Raw genomic sequence first — 18639 nt, forward strand, 5'->3', positions numbered from 1 at the left:
GTAATCTGAGTGTAAGAAGTCATTTTTTTTTCTTTCCATCATCTTTCCACGCCGCCACAATGGTGCACATGAATGACTTGGCTGATGCCCTCAAGAGCATCAACAATGCCGAAAAAAGAGGCAAATGCCAGGTTCTTATGAGGCTGTGCTCCAAAGTTATTGTCCGGTTTTTTTACTGTGATAATGAAGCATGGTTACATTGGCAAATTGAAATCATTGATGATCACAGAGCTGGGAAAATTCTTGTGAACCTCACAGGCAGGCTAAACAAGTGTGGAGGGATAGATGAGCCCCAGATTTGATGTGCAACTCAAAGATCTAGAAAAATGGTAGAATAATCTGCTTCCATCCCACCAGTTTGGTTTCATTGTACTAACGATCTCAGCTGATATCATAGACCATGAAGAAGCAAGACGAAAACGCACAGGAGGGAAAATCCTAGGATTCTTTTTCTAGAGATATAATACATATTTATAAATAAAATGCCTCATGGAAAAAAAACTGATTTTTTTTAAAAGGCAGAATAATTCTCTTTCTGTTAAATTATATTAAATATAATTTCATTAAATTTAATTATTGTATTATTAAATTACATATTATATATTAAATATAAGTCCCATACATTCCAACTAGTCTTATTGTTATCCTTACTCTAGAGGTTATGTGGTTGGAGGGAAAAACCTCAGAGTGTGGTAGACCTGGGTTGGATCCCAGTTCTGCCTTGTACTAGCTCTTGACCACCAGCATGTTAAGCTATGTCTCAGTTTCTTCATTTAATTTTTTAAAAGGCGGGGGGATGTGGTAGGGTTACACTTTTGGCATAAGGTTTAAATGCAATAGTGTACATAAAATGACTAGTGCAGTGACTAGTGTACTCTTTGGTGATACCAAGGTATTAATACACCGAAACTTGAGCTAAAAGGGAAAAAAATCTAAGGAATAAGGAGAAAGATACCAATATTGACCTTATTTACACTTCTATATATTACGGAAAAACCTGGCATGCTTGGTAGATGGCAGTGGAATGTTTAATGCTCTGTTGTGTGTGTGTAAGTATTGCAAATGATCATGAACTTAATAGAAAGTTAAAGCTCTTTTCTGAGCAGCTCTTAACGACAGGGTATTTTGGCAACAGAGCATGTTTCCATGAGCATGTTTACCAGTGTGCTGAAGGAAATAGATTTTGGACAACAGGTCCTTCTTTAAATTAAAAACATTTCTTTATGACAGAGGTGTCATTAATATGCTTCTAATAGATGCAAGGAGAGTTACTTGCCTTTTTGAAACAATAAGAAAGGTAGAAAGAAATAGTTAACTTTTGTAGTTGCACGAAAGACTAAATGTGGTAAATTTCATGAAGTTAAGACAAAAAATTATACATGTAGAATTATTAAATTTCCAGAAGTCTTAACCCCAAGGAAGACTACAGCAACATACTAGTAGAGAGTGGGGGGATGAGTTGTTAATATGTATTTAAGCCCTTCAGAAATATAGAGTGACTCTTGGTTTAGGATTATGAAAATGTAGTATTTCTAACTTGACTCATTTGGGAAATCATAATGACTTCCCCCCCCCAACCCAATTACGAAGGCTTGAGTTTTTTTGGCTCTTTTGTGAATCTTGTGCTTGGAAATCCAGAAGGAGGTACATTCCAGTTTTTTTTCCAGCTCCAGCACTATAGATTCTGTGCCATTTCAGTAAATCCAGCAATAAGCTCCTTATTTCTGTTATCATTTCAGTATCAGTGGATACCATGGCTAGTGTCCACTCCTTCTCTTTTCTCTGAGAAATTTTCAGGAGGATAAGAATGAACATTTGTTGAACATGTACTAGAAAATGTACTTTATGTACAATGTACCTTTTAATCCTCACCACAGCCTGCTGAGGTAGGGATTACTAGCAACATTGTACAAAAATGAGGCTAGGCATGATTGCTCACAGGGGTAATCCCAGTGCTTTGGGAGGTTGGAGAGCCCTTGGGCCCAGGAGTTGAAGATCCATCTGTGCAGCATAGTGAGACCTCATCTCTACAAAATAAATAAAGAGTAGCAGGGTGTGGTACAGCAAACCACCATGGCACATGTTTACCTGTGTAACAAACCTGCACATACTGCATGTGTACCCTGGAACTTAGAGGGAAAAAAAAAAAAAAAAGATTAGCTGTGTGTAGTAGTGCACGCCTGTAGTCCCAGCTACTTGGGAAGCAGAGGGAGGAGGATGGTGTTAGCCAAGGAGTTTGAGGTTTTGGTGAGTTGTGATTGCGCCTGTACCCTGGGCTACAGAGCGAGACCCTGTCTCAAACAAACAAAAAGTCAAAAAATCAAAAAGGCTACAGATAAAATGACCTACATATAGTGTAGGGGAAAGAAATGTCTTTCCTTCCCATCTTAAGTTCATGGCTGTAGCCGCTATAACAAAAGACAGATTAGTGAGAGAAAAGCATACAGATTAATTTAATGTAAGTTTTTTGGGACACGGGAGCCTTCATAAGGAAATTAAGACCTGAAGAAATGAGTAAACCTGTGTATTTTCTGTGACAGGATTGATAAATAAGTGGATAGTTGTAGAGAAGTATGATTGGACAAAAGGGGGTATGATCTAATGGTAATAAACTGGGAGGAATTTAGTAAGCTCTGTTCATTCAGAATCTTTGCTGCGTCCCTAGGTCTTCAGAGGTAAGGAGGTTCCTTTCCTCTTGGTGTAAGGAGGACACCTCTCAAATGAGAGTAGTATGACCTGCTTTAGGGGAAGGTGAGAAAAATTCTTCCTAGATTTTTTTTTTTTTTGAGACGAAATCTTGCTCTCGCCCAGGCTGGAGTGCAGTGGCGCCATCTCGGCTCACTGCAAGCTCTGCCTTCCGGGTTCATGCCATTCTCCTGCCTCAGCCTCCTGAGTAGCTGGGACTACAGGCGCCCGCCACCATGGCCGGCTAATTGTATTTTTAGTTGAGACGTGGTTTCACCGTGTTAGCCAGTATGGTCTCGATTTCCTGACCTCGTGATCTGGCTGCCTCAGCCTCCCAAAGTGCTAGGATTACAGGCGTGAGCCACCGCCGCCAGGCCAATTCTTCCTAGATTTTATGACTTGCTTTAGGGAAGAAGTGGGGTGGTGAGAGTGACCTTCCTGCTTCTGCTGTTTTCTTAAATGCCAAGGTACCATATTTTGGGTTCAAATGTCCTAAACCCTGTCAATAACTAGCAACTGATTTGTTAAAACTCATAACTGGAATTTAAACTCAGGTCAGTTTCTATTTCTCATGCTGCTCCCAGCTTTCAGAACAGAAATTATCCAGTAACTGTAGATGAGATATCAATAAGAGAGAAAAACCTGTAAACAAAAGAGATCATCCTTAATTTTTCCCCCCAAATGAAAACCCTGCCTAGGGCAAAACTGCATCTTTCTTTTGCAGTTGAATTGTAATCTTTATCTTTAGAACACATAGTTAAAACATAGTTTCTCTTTTGCTTAATTTTTAGAAATAATCTTAAAGCTTCATTAAGTCTCAGGATTACTATGTAAGTAGTGTATTAGAAATGTTGTTAGAATTATTATTATTATTATTTTGAGACAGAGTCTTGCCCTGTCACCTAGGCAGGAGTGCAGTGCGGTGATCTCAGTTCACTACAACCTCCTCCTTCCGGATTCAAGTGATTCTCACACCTCAGTCTCCCAAGTAGCTGGGATTACAGGCGTCCGCCACCATGCCTCACTAATTTTTGTATTTTTAGTAGAGACAGGGTCGGCCAGGCTGGTCCAGGCTGGTCCAGGCTGGTCTTGAACTCCTGACCTCAGGTAATCTGCCCTCCTCAGCCTCCCAAAGTGCTGGGATTACAGGCTTGAGCCATCATGCCCCACCAAGAATTCTAAAATTAAACAGTGCATTTTTTTCTCTATTAAAAAATCTTAGCGGGATTGGAAATATATTTTAGGTTCCTCTCTTTTGAATTTTTCTGCCCTCCCCTCCTTTCTAGGCCATATTATTAGCCTCTGGGGAGTTATCCCAAACCTAAGCACTTGGCATTAACAAACCTAAAGTATGGGAGTGGTGACTGAATAAAGCTGTTAAGAGTACCAGGGAAGAAATTAAGACAAAGTGGCTCATGGTGTCAGTAAATCAGAGCATTATCTTGCTACTAGCAGAGGCATCTCAGGACCTTTGATCCCTGCCCTCTTGAACATAGTAGATGCACTCTGATCTTGTTTTATTGTTATTGGAATGGACTCAACTCACTTGACATTTAAGTGAACATTTTTTGGATGGTGTGTTTACTTGGACTAGAGTCCAGGGCACTCATGGTGTTTCTGTCAGCAATTGTATATCCTCACCAAACTTACTGGCATTGGAGGTGCTTAAATGGGTGAGAAAAACAATTTAAAGTAAGAAATATTATGCAGTATTGGTGTATTGTCACTACAGACATCTCAAATCCAGCATTTTAAAAATTTATGGTAAAATATATAGAATATAAAATTACCATTTTAAACCATTTTCAAATATACAATTCAGTGGCACTAAGCACATTCACAAAGTTGCACAATGCTCACCACTATCCATTTCCAGAACTTTTTCATCATCCCAAACAGAAACTCCATACCCATTAAGCAATAACTCCCCATTCCCTCCACCCCTCAGTCGCTAGTAACCTCTAATTTATTTTCTGTCTCTATGAATTTGTGTATTCTAGATATTTCATAAAAGTTAAATTGTACAATATTTGTTTTATGTCTGGCTTATTTCTTTTAGCATAATATTTTTCAAATTTGTCCATGTTATAGCATGTATTACCTTTTGAGACTGAATAATATTCTATTGTAGGTATATACCACATTTTGTTTATCTGTTCATCTGCTGATGGACATTGGGATTGTCTCCACCTTTTGGCTGTTATGAATAGGCTGCTGTGAACATTGGTGTTTAAGCATCTGTTTGAGTTCCTGCTTCCTGCTTTCAGTTCTTTTGGGTATATACCCAGGAATGGAATTGCTGGATCGTAATGTAAGTCTATGTTTAGCTTTTTGAAGAACTGCCAAACTGTTTTCCACAGTGGCTGTAACATCTTACATCCCCAACAGCAATACATGAATGAGAGTTCCAATTTCTTCACATCTTGGCAATACTTATTTTCAGGTTTCTTGTTGTTGTTTGATAATACTTATCCTACTGGGTGTGAAGTTAAGGTATCTTATTATGGTTTTGATTTAATGTTTCTCTAATGGCTGGTGATATTAAGCATCATTTCATGTGTTTATTTAGTCATTTATATAACTTCTTTGGAGAAATGTCAGTTTTTTTAAATTAGGTTTTTTAAATAACTGGAGTTACATATTCTGCATATTAATCTTTATGTATTCTGGATATTAATCCCTCATCAGATACATGATTTGCAAATATTGTCTCTCATTCTATGGGTTTTCTTTTCCCTCTCTTGATCATGCCTTTTGAGGCACAAAAGTTTTTAATTTTGAAGTCCAGTTTATCTGTTTTTTTCTACTGTTGCCAGTGCTTTTGCTGTCATTATTGTTAAATCATTCCCAAATCCAATATAAGGAAGATTTTCTGCCATGTTTTCTTCTAAGAGTTTTATAGTTTTAACTCCTATATTTAGGTCTGTGATCCATTTTGAGTTTACTTCTTTTCTTTTCTTTCTTTTTTTTTTTTGAGACAGGGTCTCTGTCATCCAGGCTGGAGTGCAGTGATGCGATCTCAGCTCACTGCAACCTCCACCTCCCAGGCTCAAGTGATTCTCCCATTTCAGCCTCCCAAGTAGCTGGGACTACAGGCTTGTGCCATCATGCCTGGCTAATTTTTAAATTTTTTTGTAGAAACGGGGTTTCACCATGTTGCCCAGGCTGGTCGCTAATTCCTGGACTCAAGCAGTCCACCAGTCTTAGCCTCCCAAAGTGCTAGGATTACAGGCGTAAGACTGCAACTGGCCATGCCTTTTTTTTGTTTAATGAAACCAATGACAAGGTAAAGGTCAGTGTTTGTGCTTTAGCATTTCTTCTTAAAGAAAGATGAAATTCTTCATAATAGTGATGAATTAAGATGGAAGATTAGCTGAGTTGAACTTACTATGGATAATGTGTAAACCAGTTGCATCTATTTGAAGTTCTTACTGTGACGAGTGGTCTCTAAGGAATGTATTTGTTGAAAAGTCTTTGGTACAAACCAAGAAAGGTAACCTTTATCAAAAAGACCAAATAAATTCTCATTGTCCTAGTTCATGAAATAATACTCAGGGCATGCACCTCACAACTTAGAAAATGCGCGTTACCTCACCCTACTGGCTTCCATATTACACGTGCAAGAGATATTTGTATGAGAGAATGAGTGCTTCTAAGTCAGTGAAACCTACCAACCTATATATACCCTCTGACTTTTTTTTTTGGAGACAAAAATTTGCTCTTGTTGCCCAGGCTGAAGTGCAGTGGCGCAATCTCAGCTCACCTCAACCTCTGCCTCCTGGATTCAAACGATTCTCCTGCCTCAGCCTTCTGAATAGCTGGGATTACAGGCATGTGTCACCATGCCCGGCTAATTTTGTATTTTTAGTAGAGATGAGGTTTCTCCATGTTGGTCAGGCTGGTCTCGAACTCCCGACCTCAGGTGATCCACCCATCTCGGCTTCCCAAAGTGCTGGAATTACAGGCATGAGCCACCACGCCCGGCCCTCTGACTTATTCTTGAGAGATTTATCGGTTTGTGAATGGATCAAAAGCATACAAAAGCATACATACAGATTAAAGAACAGAAAAATAGGTGTAGTTTGACTTAAGAATGCATTAATGATCTCCCTTAGTGATCTTTTTTCTTGAGTTTTTGGACTTTTGCCCTCCCCCACAAACAGGGTAGAGTAAGAGAATAAGCTGAGTATTTAAACGGAGAAACTAGGGTAACAGATAAAAAGAAAAAAAAAAAAATCCCTCTCCAAAAAGAGATGATCCCTTAAAAAAAAAAGATAACTGTGGTTAATAAAATTATTAATAAAAAGAAATTAGAAAACATTCATAAAACTAAACAAAGTAAAAATCTAATCAGAATATATTATGAGGACCCAACCTCTAAAGGAGATTTGTGATGATGAAATGTGATAATTTTGTCCATCTCTACAAAAAAAATGCAAAAATTAGTTGAGCGTGGTGCACGTCTATAATCCAAGCTACTCTGGAGGCTGAGGCGGGAGAATTGCTTGATCCTGGGAGGCGGAGGTTGCACTGAGCCGAGATTGTGCCACTGCACTCCAGCCCGGGCTACAGAATGAGACCTATCCAAAAAAAAAAGGAAAAGAAATGTGATAATTTCATGCCACATTCATTGAATTGTATCAGCGTTCTGATTAGCATAAACTGAGGTTGACAAAGCCTATGGTGAATAGATTTGCATAGCTGGTAGGTTCATTCTTTATAGTTTTAACTATGAAGCAATAAACGATTAATAGACTATAAAGACTACTGTGATATAGGATTTATACTTTACTTTTTTCCCAAAAGGCATTTGAGGTGACTTGCAAAATTAAGCACATATAAAATGGGGCAAAGGACTAATTTTTTTAAATAAAGCACATAAGAAAATATGCTTCCAAATAGATGTTATCCTTCATATAGTTACCTTATTAAGGAAAACTTGCTCCAATATTGCTTGCTTAGACATTTTAGGAATTCTTTTGGAATTGTTTTCAGAGCCAGCTTATAAACTCAAAACCTGCTTTATTGTTTTACATAGTCATACTTTTTTTTTAAACCCAGCTCGTTTTCCCCATTTATTCGTTAGTTGCTCCAAATAACCCTCACCTCCAATTAAATTCATCACCTGTTGAGGAACAAACATGTGCCACCAGGGAGGATGTCTAGAATAATGTGCCGTAGACTCTAAAAGTAATTTGAAAATAAGAATTCTCAATGTTTTGAGTAGTGGTTGCAATACTAGAATAAATACATATTGCTTCTGGATAAATACAGTTGCTTCTGCATATTGTTTGTTGTTGTTGTTGTTGTTTTGAGACAGGTTCTTGCTCTGTCACCCAGGCTGCAGCACAGTGGTGCAATTGTAGTTTACTATAACCTTGAACTACTTGGCTCAAGTGATCCTCTTACCTCAAACTCCTGAATAGCAAGGACTATAGGTGTATGCCACCATGGCTGGCTAATTTTTAAATTTTTTGTAGAGACAGGGCCTTGCTATGTTGCCGAGTTGGATCTTGAACTGCTGGGCTCAAGCAGTCCTCCTACCCCAGCCCCCAAAAGTGCTAAGACTGTTGATGTGAGCCATGACACCCAGCCTGGGAGTGATTGTTTTGAATGGGTGAAGGCTCATTTCGATGTGTAAGTTCTATTATGTTTGTTTTTAAACAGACATTATTAGTCATATATCATAATACAGTTTGATTATTTTCATTTCAGAATTCCATTTTTGTTTCTGTTATTTTGAGATAATTGTCTTTTAGAGAGAGACAGCTTAATTTGGAGCAAATCCATTGATTGTTAGGTAAAAATACTTGTCATTTGTAGTTTGTTTCTTTAAGTGAACTAAGCTTTATTTAAGCTACTTTTGGTGTCATCCCTTATTTAAAAATTTTCTCAGTGGTTACACTGTTTTATTTTCTTTAGCCCAATATACCACCTATCTCTTGCTCTGATTTCCTAAGAATATTAATACCTGATAATAATAACCAGTACTATCTTACCAAAAGAACAATGCTGTTGGTAGAACAGGTTTTCTCATTAAGACTGTGAAGGGGTGGCCTGCCCCTCCACACCTGTGGGTGTTTCTCGTTAGGTGGAACGAGAGACTTGAGAAAAGAAATGAGACACAGAGACAAAGTATAGAGAAAGAAAAAGTGGGCCCAGGGGACCGGCGCTCAGCTTTCAGAGGACCCACGCTGGCACCGGTCTCTGAGTTCCCTTAGTATTTATTGATAATTATCTTTACCATCTTAAAGATAAAGGAGTGGCTGGACAATAGGATCATTGTAGGGAGGAAATCAGCAGTAAGACATATGAACAAAAATCTCTGTGACATGAGTAAGTTTAAAGGAAAATGCTGTGCCTTGAGATGCATATGCAAACATCTCCATAAACCTTTTAACAGCGTTGTTTCAGCCTATCACATGGGGAGAAACCTTGGACAATACCTAGCTTTCCTAGGCAGAGGTCCCTGGGACCTTTGGCCGTGTATGTGTCCCTGGGTAGTTGAAATTAAGGGAATGGTGATGACTTTTTTTTTTTTTTTTTTTTTTTTGAGACGGTGTCTCGCTCTGTCGCCCAGGCTGGAGTGCAGTGGCTGGATCTCAGCTCACTGCAAGCTCCACCTCCCGGGTTCACGCCATTCTCCCGCCTCAGCCTCCGAGTAGCTGGGACTACAGGCGCTCGCCACCACGCCCGGCTAGTTTTTTGTATTTTTAGTAGAGACGGGGTTTCACCATGTTAGCCAGGATGGTCTCGATCTCCTGACCTTGTGATCCACCCGCCTCGGCCTCCCAAAGTGCTGGGATTACAGGCTTGAGCCACCGCGCCCGGCCGGTGATGACTTTTAACCAGCCAGCTGCCTTCAGGCACTTGTTTAACAAAGACATATCCTGCACAGCCCAAAATCCATTAAACCTTGAGTCACCACAGCACATGTCTCTTGCAAGGACAAGGTTGGGGGTAGGGTCACAGATTAACAGCATCTCAAATACAGAACAAAATGGAGTCTCTTATGTCTACTTCTTTCTATATAGACACAGTAACAGGCTGATCTCTCTTTTCCCCACAGACTGTAATATTGACAACATAGTATAGTTCTGTATATATATAGTATAACATATATACTATATATGTTATATAATATATATAGTATAATTCTGTATGTGCGATACATAATACTTGTGTACACTTCTGCTATTTAAAATGTTTTATGAAAGAACAATTTTAAAACTTTCTGATTTGATAAAATTTATTAAGTTTGGTGATAATAAATTAGGGAAGATGGATGAAACAAGAATCCAAAATAGCAAAAGTTGTTAAAGCTGTGTGATGTGTTTAAAGCAGCTCATTACATATTTCCTCTACTTTTGTGTGTATGAGTAAAAATATCCTTAATATTAAATTTAAAAATAATGTGGCAGAAACTAAAAAAATACCAATAAAGTTTTTTTTTTTTAAGAGGCATTTAAATGTTAAGATCCTGTAGTCTTTTCATTTCCATTTGAGATATTATAGCCCTTGTTATTTTAGCTGCTTTACTTCTTTTTCTTAAACTTCAGAATTTCTTACAGTACCTTCCTCAGGAAATAAAGTACTATTTCTACAGTCAGGCAGTGCTTTTGAGGTGGTCCCTCCATGTTAGGAAATAATTTAAAAATAATACTCCAGTGCATTATCTTACTTGTAGATGAAAGCCTTTGTATTCGTTGAGATAAACATCCTCAAACTATTATTTTTAGACATATATTACATATGAAATATATGGCATATTTTAGGTGTATATTACTTTTTAGATAGCTTTTTAATATATGAGTCTATACTTAGTTTCCAAGCTTTGATTCCCTTAGTTTCCAAGCTTTGATTCCTTTTATGTCAAGTCTGTATCCCAGTTAAAGTTTTCACTAATACGAAATTAATCTCTCTGAATTGCAATAACACTTGGTTTGTTTCTAGATTAGGAAATGTAAAAGATTGCTTAATAAAACCCATTTCATCTCCATTACATGGTAAGTGATAGAATCAATTACTAGTGTTTATGATCTTTACTTTTTATTGCCAATTATATAAGCATTCAAATGTAGGCCATATTTTTTGTGTGTGAATGTTATGTAATAATATTAGTGGCATCAGTGAAGTTATTAAGATGATTTTTTCACTCCCAGCATCCAGGCTATTTTCTTTTTTTTTTTTGGAGACAGAGTCTTACTCTGTCACTCAGGCTGGAGTGCAGTGGCACAATCGCAACTCATTGCAACTGCCGCCTCCCGGGTTCAAGCAATTCTCCTCCTCAGCCTTCTAAGTAGCTGGGACTACAGATGCACACTGCCATGCCCGGCTGATTCTTTTGTATTTTAGTAGAGATGGGGTTTCACTGTGTTGCCCAGGCTGGTCTTGAACTCCTGAGCTCATGCAGTCCACCTGCCTCGGCCTCCCAAAGTGCTGGGGTTATAGGCGTGAGCCACCGCGCCTGGCCAAAGGCTATTTTCAACATGACTAAACTTGTTTTCAACATAGTAATAACATAATAGCTACCTTTGATTCATTATCTCCTTTCTGCTTACACATTCTCTGGATGTTTGTTTTATCATGCAGATAATGGCCAATGAGGAAAGGACAAATGATAATAGAATCAAGTTGTGTAGCAAAGATTTAGATTAAACCTTATGAATAAGACACTAATACTGTAGTGGGTTACCTAAGCAGATCATGAGGACGTTGTGATTCTGTCACTGGGAACATTTGTTCTGTTTTGATAATCAAGTGAAGAAATCAGATTCAGACGATTATAGGGGTCCACATCAAGTGACCACATAGAGGTTCTTTTATTTTCTGTTTTTAATCCACTTCCTCAGTTTTTTCCTCGGGATGAATAGACTGACATTACCCAGAATACTTTGTTATTAAAGAATGAATTTATTTCCATCTAGATTTCCAATTCATTAAGTACCTAAAGGGGTCTGTTTATTTCCTTAAGACTCTTTGAAGAAGATAGTCAAACATTTCAATTAAATAGGATAGATAATGTATGTGGAAGTATATGACCTAAAGTATAGGCTGGGGGTGCACACTGTTGGCCCATGGACCCAACTTAGACCACAGACCATTGTTTGGCTGAAAGAGTTTGTGTTTGTTTAATTGGGTCGGTATTTTTATTTTTATTTATTTATTTATTTATTTATTTATTTATTTTTGAGACAGAGTCTTACTCTGTCACCCCGGCTGGAGTGCAGTGGTGCGATCTCAGCTCACTGCAACCTCTGCCTTCTGGGTTCCAGTGATTCAGGCACATGCCACCAGGACAGGTGTGCGCCACCACACCCAGCTAATTTGTATTTTTTAGTAGAGACAGGGTTTCACCACATTGGCCAGGCTGGTCTCGAACTCCTTACCTCGTGATCCACTTGCCTCGGCCTCCCAAAGTGCTGGGATTACAGGCGTGAGCCACCATGCCGGCCTAATTGGGTCAGTATTACACAATTGAGAGATTACAGGTAAAAGTCTAGGTTGGCTGTTACCACACAATTGGGAACATTTGGCTCCCATTCCCACAGGGAAGTCAACTACACTTGAGTAGCCACTTTCTTCTCTAGACAAGATGTACACCCTCATATATCCCACTTCACACATTAATTCACTTGCCTAGTCTTGACATAGATGTTTGTAATGTATTAGCTGAATCTGAATTTCAGAGAGTTGTCAGGTAAACTTTATAGTACCTTGAGAAATTGGTTATAAAAATGAGTTATCTGTATAAGCCTGAATAAATCATACATAAATCATGCATAGTTTTTAAGAAGACTTCCTGGGCTGGATTGATTGGCCCCCTTTTTGTCCCTCTATACTTTCTTAGTCATTTGATTAGTCTTATTGATCTCCTAAAACTTATTATAAATATCTAAGTGTATATCCCCTGTAATATACCATGAGCTATGAGCTCCTTCAAGGCCCAGGATCATACATTATTTTGTTTTTTGTTCTCAGCTTCTAGTACCTGGTACACAGTAGGTATCCAAATGTTTGTTAAATTCCTCTAACTTTAGTACAGGCATTTGAGTGCTATGGTCTGTTTATTTTTGGAAAAAAATATATATTAGCTATTTCTGTTTTTGTATTTGTATTACAGGCAGCTCCTTTGGTTAAAGATGATTTTTAAAAGTTATCTCAATAATTTTCAATTTTTCTGTCTTAAATTGAAAACAGTACTGAAAATACAAGATCTTTGTAAGTATACAGATTCTCAGATAGGATATTTTTGAATTAGGTATTTTTTTCATTTTATTTAAAAATATTCTTCTAATCTTAATATTTTTAAAACAAATGACTTAATTACCATTTAATTTTGCATTTGCTTGCAATAAACTGAAATTGGCAGTCGCTCAAAGTCCACTTATTTTACTTATTTACACATCTAGTCATTTGGGAGTGTGTTTTACTTTGTATTACTAGAAATATTGCCATGATATCTAGCTGTTTTAAGTAAATTAAAAATAAGGCCATTTTAGGAAATTTGCTTTGAAAATTTAGAAAGATATGAAAATATCTTTTTTAGGTCATTTGTGATCTCTTAGGTTAGAGATAGAATTTTTGCCTGTGTTTGTTTATTTATTTATTTATTTATTTATTTATTTTGTTTTGTTTTGTTTTTATTTTTTGAGACGGAGTCTCGCTCTGTCGCCCAGGCTGGAGTGCAGTGGCCAGATCTCAGCTCACTGCAAGCTCCGCCTCCCGGGTTCACACCATTCTCCTGCCTCAGCCTCCCAAGTAGCTGGGACTACAGGCGCCCGCCACCTCGCCCGGCTAGTTTTTTGTACTTTTTAGTAGAGACGGGGTTTCACCGTGTTAGCCAGGATGGTGTCGATCTCCTGACCTCGTGATCCGCCCGTCTCGGCCTCCCAAAGTGCTGGGATTACAGGCTTGAGCCACCGCGCCCGGCTCCTGTGTCTATTTAATGTGTAGGATTTTCATATAGTTTTGGAAAATGGAAAAAAGTCCTCGGGCATTTGTTTATATGATAATTGGAAAGATCTCACTTAAAATTTTCTCAGAGAAAAATGTGCGTTATCACCTTTTCTAGTTAGAGGCCTAGAGAACCAACATTATGTAACCTACAGCTAAATAGATGAGCATGTTGATGTTGATCATACTTATAACATAAAAGCAAATGACTATTCTTGGGTGGTTGAGTTGCTTTTTTGGTTTTCATTGTGACTGCTGGTAGTGTTGTAATGCTTTTAGGACTTTTAGACATTACATCTGGTCATTTGTGCTCTTTGGTTGAGTACCCCAAAAATCTAAGAATTGGAGGAGCCCAGTGACATGTTTTCAAAAACCTAAATGTCTCTAGGGAAAATGACTCCCTATAAAGTTAAACATAATGCATATCTTTAAAGTGTCAGTATACTTAATGGATTATGTATCTTCAACTGAGTTATTTTACTGGACTAGGTAGTTTCTTTTAACTTTATAGAGTATATATTGGCTTACTAAGGGCAGATTTCCACTGACAATCAAAATTTAAAAATTTCCTTCCATTCCAAATTTAGATATCTGGTTAGATTTTTAGCAGTGTGCAGTTGATTGTAGTCATCTTGATAATGATGACTAGAATCTTGATAATGACTAACCTAGTAGTTAGGTATAGGTAGACTCAGCTAAAATGGGTACTTGGAAGCAAGGTGAGGCCACTCTGGTTTGTTTTTATATCCTTTATTCAGTCTGTTTCACTACCCATAGTTTTAATTTTAAACACCATTTCCCAGCTGCATTCAGTTTCTATTGTGTTAGCCTGAAATGTGCTAGAGAAAATAAACTAAGACCAGTAGACTTATTTTTCTGTTTGTCTTTCGACTTAACATTTTAGGATCAGACTTGGCTTGCATTCCAGACTCAGGGTGCCAGAAAAGTAAATAATACACAATAATATTCAATACCCTTGTTTTGTTATGGCCAATTAGGCTAATTTTAGTGATGGTCAGAGGCTTCTAAATTGGAGGGCAGTAGTAACTCCTGTAATACCAGTTTCCAAATGGTATCTCTCTGTTCCAGCCCATCACAACAGTTTTAAAACCAGCTTTTGTTTTTGTTTTTGTTTTGTTTTGTTGCTTTGTTTTGTTTTTTAACAGGAGAGCCAGTGTAACTCCTTCAAGACTGGAGTGACACACACTGCATCTGCATCTGCCTCATGTGAGTTCTCATTTTGGCAGCAGCACTCTGCTAGGCTGGAACCTCTGTAGAGGTTTGCCCTTTATTTTTCTAAATCTATAAATTACTACATAGTGTGTCTTGGTGGCAATGGTAAAAAGTGCATGAGAATTCCAGACTTCCCTGCGGAAAGTCTTCTGCACATTCCAAAGGGACTTCATCTTTTAACATATATTCTATCTTGTATGAACAGCATCTACTCAAAACAGAGTCCACAACTTTCATCCTGAAAACAGAGTTATTTTTTGAAGAACTGTTTTTTCCTTGCAGATTATGGAATAAAGAATATCTTTAAATGCTCTCAGTAACTTCAACTTTTAAAGCATTGGTTGTTTTCTTTATAGTCTAATTATGTAACCTGAGAACACTGTGTGCTGTCCTAGTGGCTGAAGCAGTCCTCCTTTTTGGACTCCAGCCCTTAAAATAGCTTCTTCCTTTGTCTTCCTATATCGAGTAACTAGTGGTAGGCCAGAGTACCTTCTGGGAGAAGAAATAAGCAGATAATGTGTGAAGTTATGTTTACTCTGAAGCTATTACCTGGGTTTTGGAACCACAGAAAGTCGATTGTGAGAGTTGAGCTTGAAGCTGTACATCATTTACATGCCACAGTTGTGGGAGAGAAATTGAAATTAGAGCCTTTGCAGCTGTGGAGAGGCATAAAGCTCTAAGTCTGAGGAGATATATATGGTTTCCCATAAATATCTGAGGCTGGCTTTGTAGAGCCTGGTTGATTAAAAAAGGAATTTTATTTTTTTGTATTTTATTTTTATTTTCAAAGGAATGGCGGTACTTAGCTTCAGGAATTTTTGCCACCAGGTCACAACAAATATGTTTATCACTAGGGACACTTAGAATAAAACATCTAAATTCATGCTCTGTGCGGCTGCAATTCTGCTTCTCCAACATTGGTTGTACTATATAGCAGATAATTTAATGACCAGGGAGTTTGTGTTGCTGAAATGATTATCTGGGACGCTTATGAGAAAATGTCAATAGCTTGTAGGTATTACTGATTAATATAGAGCTTGATGAAATAGTGTTGTCTGGGCAGAACTTGGACTCTCTTTACTAAATCCATTCCCACTTGTGAGTAGAGCAGTTTATTTTGGACTAGTTGAAAAAAATTGGAGGGAGAAGTGTATGTTTCAACACCCAAGCTTAAGTTTTGATGGTTTATGTAATCTAGAAATTCATGTTTTGCAGTGGTAGTTTAGTATATATACCTTATCACAAAGAGCTTTTGTTTGTTTGTTTGTTTTTTGAGATGAAGTCTCGCTCTGTCACCCAGACCGGAGTGCCGTGGTGCAATCTTGGATCACTGCAGCCTCCGACTCCTGGGTTCAAGGATTTCTCCTGTCTCAGCCTCCCAAGTAGCTGGGAATGCAGGTGCGAGCCACCATGCGCGGCTAATTTTTGTGTTTTTAGTAGAAATGGGGTTTCACCATATTGGCCAGGGTGGTCTCAATCTCCTGACCTCAAGTGATCCGCCCGCCTCAGCCTCCCAAAGTGCTGGGATTACAGGCGTGAGTCACCACTCCTGGCCTTACAAAGAGCTTTTGGATGAGACTCAAAGAGACCTAAATTTTGGCTTCAGCTGATGTTTGTACTTGCTATATAACTTCATGTCAGCAAATGGTGAAGATATATTTTTAGGAAGTACTCTGAGCTCATTGAGAAAAGGGAAATTTAAAGTATTTCCGTACGTGGAATTTCTAGAAAGTCACTTCGGTTGAACACTTGGGAAATTCTGCCCTGCAAATAAATATAATGTGGCATGTATAGTGTTTTTATTTTCTGCTATTCTAGGATTTGTGCTGTCAAAATGGGGATTTGAGACTTTTTTCTCCCCTGTATTGTTTTTCACTGAAAATTCTGAATACATTAATTTGAGTTTCAAATCCAAATTGTCTCATAGACATAGGTTTTACTCACTGGTTACTGCATTGCTCTATAATTACCTGATTATCTAGCTGGAGAAAATTGCTGATTTAAGGGTGAGTGTGGGTGGGAGTAATTAAGGTTTGTTTTTTGTCTCCCACTCTTAAGGCATATCCAGAAGATTGTCCTTCTGAAAAATTAACAATTGAAAACATTTTATATGGACCACATCCTATAAGAATAAATGTCAGTAGATTACCCAAATTACTTAGCTATACTGGAATTTTATTTCATTAAATACAGTTTGAGATAAATGGGGCCTAGGTTAGGATTGAGAAATAATTTTCATTTTATGGAGATTGTACTAAAATGAGATTTACTTGCAACTGGGGTAGGAGCATGGGGCATTGAGGAGGGTAAGGTGAGAGTGGTTATACTTTTAACATAACTCAGATTTACAACAGTAGATGCCATGGCTTTGGTTTTATGATACACCAGCTCTTACTCTGCTAGTGTATGTATATAGCACTTTATTTTTTTAACCACATATTTTTTACATCATATAGATTTAGGAATTCCACACTTAAGTCTTCAACAAGTTTTTTTTAGGGGGATGGGAGAGGATGAGGCAGGATTTAAGGGGAAGAAGGTAATATAGCCAGTTTTGAAAATATTAGCCATGGCTGGGCGTGGTGGCTCAGCCTGTAATTGCAGCACTTTGGGAGGCTGAGGCGGGTGGATCACTTGTCAGGAGTTCGAGACCAGCCTGGCCAACAAGGTGAAACCCCCGTCTCAACTAAAAATACAAAAATTAGCCAGGTATTATGGCGGGCACCTGTAATCCCAGCTACTTGGGAAGCTGAGTCACGAGAATCGCTTGAATCTGGGAGGCAGAGGTTGCAGTGAGTCGAGATCACGGCCACTGCACTCCAGCCTGGACAATGGAGTGAGACTCTGACTCAGAAAAAAAAAAAGAAAAAGAAAAACAATGTTAGCTAGGGTTAGCGTTGGCATTAAATTATTATTACCCTTGTAACAACAAAAGAAAGAAAAATGTTTTTTTTTCTTTTGGCATTGTTCTGATGAGATGAGACTCAAAAGACCTTAAAAATTTTAGGCTTCTGGGTTTCAAATCTGACAAATATTTATTAAAGGATTTTGAAAGCCCAGCTTGCTTTTTAAAAACTTCAGTTTAATTTTAAAAATAGATGTACAGCCGGGCGCGGTGGCTCAAGCCTGTAATCCCAGCACTTTGGGAGGCCGAGGCGGGTGGATCACGAGGTCAGGAGATCGAGACTATCCTGGCTAACATGGTGAAACCCCGTCTCTACTAAAAATACAAAAAACTAGCCGGGCGTGGTGGCGGGCGCCTGTAGTCTCAGCTACTTGGGAGGCTGAGGCGGGAGAATGGCGTGAACCCGGGAGGCGGAGCTTGCAGTGAGGAGATCACGCCACTGCACTCCAGCCTGGGAGACACAGCGAGACTCCGTCTCAAAAAAAAAATAAAAAATAAAAAATAAAAAAAATAAAAATAGATGTACATTAATATGTTATAAGTTTTAAAGGTACAGGAGGTACATGACAGTCTCCTTCTCTGTCTCTTAAAGGCCACTCAGTTCCCTTCCTAGGAGGCAACTAGTATTACTGTTATATATTTCCAGAAATATTCTAAAGGATTGTTTTTGGGAAGGGAAAGTTGAATCACACTCATTAAAGTATTAGCACCAACTTGGACAGGTAGACTAATTGCAATGAAAAATCAGTTTGTACCATAAGCTAAAGATGTTAATAGTAGATGGAAGAACTATAATAATATAATAATAATTGCATTATTATGAGATTACAAGAATAGGATGAATATTTTTGCCTCATTTG

At 38.2% G+C, this 18639-nt stretch overlaps 1 protein-coding gene across 18 annotated transcripts in view; it reads left to right on the forward strand.

Annotated features, from left to right (window-relative positions):
• The window catches only part of NT5C2 (5'-nucleotidase, cytosolic II), a 108474-nt gene that overhangs the window by 68810 nt on the left and 21025 nt on the right, over window positions 1-18639 (forward strand). For 9 of the 18 annotated variants that reach the window (XM_021943635.2, XM_021943646.2, XM_021943632.2 and 6 more), the window contains one exon: window positions 14808-14868. The exons of the other annotated variants lie outside the window; for them this stretch is intronic. The gene's annotated coding sequence lies outside the window, so the exon portion shown is untranslated. The remainder of the gene's footprint in view (window positions 1-14807; window positions 14869-18639) is intronic. 18 annotated transcript variants of the gene reach the window in all.

Source organism: Papio anubis, chromosome 11, assembly GCF_008728515.1.
Source record: "Papio anubis isolate 15944 chromosome 11, Panubis1.0, whole genome shotgun sequence".
Lineage (NCBI taxonomy): Eukaryota > Metazoa > Chordata > Mammalia > Primates > Cercopithecidae > Papio > Papio anubis.